The following is a 3,783-nucleotide window of genomic DNA, read 5'->3' as shown; positions in this document are numbered from 1 at the left end:
CCACCACACCCAGTCTCAATTGCCATCTCAGTGTGCCCTGGGGGTGCAGCTGGCATGGCAGGTCAGGGGATTGAACTAATCTGCTGAGCTGTTTGGTCAGCCCTGCATGCACATAATAGTAAGGGAGTTTGCAGGGTTTTTTCAGGTGTTTCTTGACCATTTTTATTTTCTCCAAGAGTTTGTATTTTCATTCATCCTTCTGCTTGGCACCTCACTCTGTCTTATTAAGTGTGTGGGTCTTTGACACGCGGTTGCCTGTGCTAGCGCACCGCACTCCACACTCGCCACAATGAACGCCTAAGAGATAGCACACGGCCTCTGATGCACTGCAGATTTGGGCTCCTGCTCGGGAAACAGCTTAAAATTGTGCTACTTTGCAATTTACAGAATTTTATTTTTTCTTCTTTTTTTTTTTTTTGTATTTGGTACAGGGTCTCACTATGCAGCTCAAACTCATCATGATCCTCCTCTTTTTAGCCTCCCCAACATTGGGATTGCAGGCGTACACCACCACGCCCAGCTCAGAGGCTGTTCAGCACGCTGGCCGAGGGTCAGTCGGGGCTGGCTCCACGTGGTGCTGGGGATCGAACCCCAGGCCCTGCGCTTGCCGAAGCAGGCACTTGGTCTACTGAGCTATCTCGCCGGCCCTGATTTATAGAATTTTAAAGCTATAGAATTCTAAAGCTCCTTTTGGAGCTCCCTTCAGTATTTCACGTGTAGGAAGTCTCTCTTTCACGCTGAAATCAGATAAGCCTCACCTATATTATCTTTTGCTTCTATTTTTATAGAACATTGAAATCTTTTTTGTCTTTTTTGTGGTTCTGGGGCTGGAACCCAACTTGTGCCGGGCAGAGAGTGCTCCCCACTGAGCCACTTCCTCAGCCCCCCAGACACAGAAGTCCCAAAGTCGAGCAGAGAGCTCCTTGCACCTCGTGCGTGCGTGTGTGTGTGCGTGTGTGTGTTGCGATTCTTGCCAGTTTCTTTTAGCTGACCTTTAACACTATCAAGTCCCACGCCCAGCTTGACACAGTGCTTCAGGGTACTCAGTACTCCATCCTGGCCTGGCCCCTCCTGCTGTCCCCGGATGGTGGCCCCAGCCGCAGGAGGCAGCCATCAGCACCCGGAGCTCTCGCCGCCTCCCGCCTTCCGGCCTGACGCGCAAAGATGACTAATAAACGCGTGTTTTTATAAGACAGTCACTAGGTTGAAGGGCTTAGGGACCAACGGCCCCTCCCGGCGCTTTCGGGAGGAGTCAAGTCGAGAAAGCATCCTCGGAAGCGGCCGGGGATACGTGCCGGCACCGGCTGCCTCTCCAGGAGAGGAGGAGCGCAAGGCGCCGCGCCGCAGGGGCGCAGATGGCTGGCCGCAGGCGCCGGGCCACGCTCAGCACGGTCGGTCTGAGTGTGCGACGCAGGCCCTCCCATCGGCTACGCCCGCGGCGCCTGTGTCTTTATTCTGAGGCAGGGTCTCACTACGTCACCAGGCTGCCCTCGGGCGTGGACGTGCAGTCTTCCTGCCTCAGCCTCCCAGAGTGCCGAGGTCAGGCCCTGTAGCACCCAGCGCAGCGTGGACAGAGCTGTGGGCAGTTTTCACAGGCGACCCTCCGCCTGGCCCGGCGCCCAGCAGCCGAGCCCTGGGCCTGAATCCTGCGCGCTGGCGCGGGCACTGCAAGGTCCCCTTTCTTCTGGTCCTTTAAGAGTGGTTCTCCAAATTTTAACCTATCAGCATGTGTTTCCCAGATACTTTTTTGAAACTTCCTTTACGGGAACGACTAACATTTTTCTGATCAAGGTAGCTTGTTGCCATCACGAATCTAGAGAGAGGGAAGGAAGCTGCACACCACACAGAGGCATGGGAGGCCGCCCAGACCCGGCGCCCACGCTCACCCCGGGCTGCCGGCAGGCGGAGGCCGCAGGCCCTCCCGCTCCCTGGCCAAGCCTCAGTTTCCCTCTTTGTTAGATGCAGGACATGGGGTTGCTGCGGGGGCTCGCGTTTTGTGAAGTGGCAGCGAGGTGCGAGGTCGGAAGCTGCATTCACCCACCACGCTCGGAGTCGGGCTCAGGCCTGACAGCCTCGTCCCGCAGAGAGATGCTGGACGCCTCTGAGGACCGTCAGGCCTGGGTGACCTCCCTGCTCTGGCCACCAGGGAGCTCAGAAGCAAACGGAGCGCCCTCGAGTGCGAGGCTGCCCACGCTTCCCCCAGATCCTACTTCTACCTCTGCTTTCCTGTCACGCAGTTTTCTGTCATTTTTCGTCCTTTCCCTCTTTGCAAGGCTGGCTGCCTCCCACCCCTGGTCCTATGGGAAGGTGGAAAGATAAAGCTGGAAACCAGTGACAGGAAAAAGGCCTAGCCCCATAACCAGTTCTCCCGGGGAGCGGGCACCTAGACAGCCAAGCCTCTTCTCCAGCCCTCCCTGTGGCTCCTACATCAATGCAAAGGGCCACGAAGTCGGCCATCAGAGTCCCCGCGGGTGGCCGCTCCTGCCACCCACACGGCTGGAGTCCGACCCCCAGGTTTCCTGTGACGTTCACACCCTCCGCTTCCCCAGCTTGCTCCTGTGCTGCTCTGCCTTGGGCTTGTTTCTGCCCTTCCTGGGGCTGGCCTGGGGGTTGTGATTCTCAGGGAGCTGCAGCAGATGCCTGGGGTCGCACTGGCACCCTCGCTTGGGTCGGGGTCTGGACAGCGGCACGGTATTAGCCAGCCCTTTAGCCAATGGTGCGGGCAGGTCGCACAGCCGCCACCTGCGCTTCTCCTCCCTCCCGAGCTGCGTTCTGCTTGTTCTGATCGCAGTGTCTGAGCCCCTCGGTTTCAGCATGGCAGGAAGAGGATGTTTTTCTCGCCTCTCTCCTTTTGTGGAGATGACTGCTTTACAACAAATCACCCTCCTAGTTTGATTTTGGTTCTCTTTCTTGTGAGCCACCGATTTCCCCCGGTGCCTCAAGATTTTAAAATGGTTTAAACAAGCAGACAGGTGTGGTAGCGCATGCCTGTCAAGCCAGCACTCGAGAGGCTGATGCAGGAGGGTCCTTGCAAGCTTGAGACCAGCCTGGGCTACAAAGTGAGTGCAAGGCCAGCCTGAACTGCATAGCAAGACCCTGTCTCCAAAAGATAAAAAAAAAGGCTTTAAATCAATGTCCATGTTCAGAGTCCAGGGACAAGAGAAGCAGCCCCTTCTCCCTCCGAGTCCTCCGCAAAGCCCAAGAGCCTCTGGACCTGCTCTGCACGCGATTCTGTTTCCCCACGTGGCCTCAGGGCTGGACACGGGGCTGCCCTGGCTGCCCCCTCACCGGGCAGCCTGGTGCTTAAGGGCTTCCCTCTCCGCAGGCCTCTCCTAAGCAGCGCTTCGGGTATTATGCAGTCAGACACTTGCAATGTGTAGCTCTCCTTTGAGTCAGGCCTTCAAGTTTATGAAACAAGAAGCAGAGTCCGTTTTTCTGGTTTAAACAGAGTAGTCAGCTGATGGGGACTGAGGCTGCGCCCCATGCAAGCCCCGGGTCAGCATTGCTCTGAGCTGCAAGCACCCAGCACTGGTGCGCCTGGCTCCCTGGAAGCGGGGATGTGTTTCCCTCTGGAAGAGAACAGGAAACTGTGCTTCAGGAGGTGCCTACTCCTCCTCCCTGGAAGTCAGGACTGCTCTGCGCCGCGGAAACGGAAGGGCGCTGGCTCAGTTACTCTTCTCGCATTGCTGGGACAAATACCTGATGCTCAAAATCAAAGAAGGAAAGGTTGATTTAGCTCCCAGTTCCTGGAGGTTTCAGACCATACTCAGCTGGCTCCAAGGC

Source organism: Octodon degus, unplaced genomic scaffold, assembly GCF_000260255.1.
Source record: "Octodon degus isolate 3935 unplaced genomic scaffold, OctDeg1.0 scaffold00279, whole genome shotgun sequence".
In the NCBI taxonomy this organism is placed as follows: Eukaryota; Metazoa; Chordata; class Mammalia; order Rodentia; family Octodontidae; genus Octodon; species Octodon degus.
Note: the sequence above shows the minus strand (reverse complement) of the source record.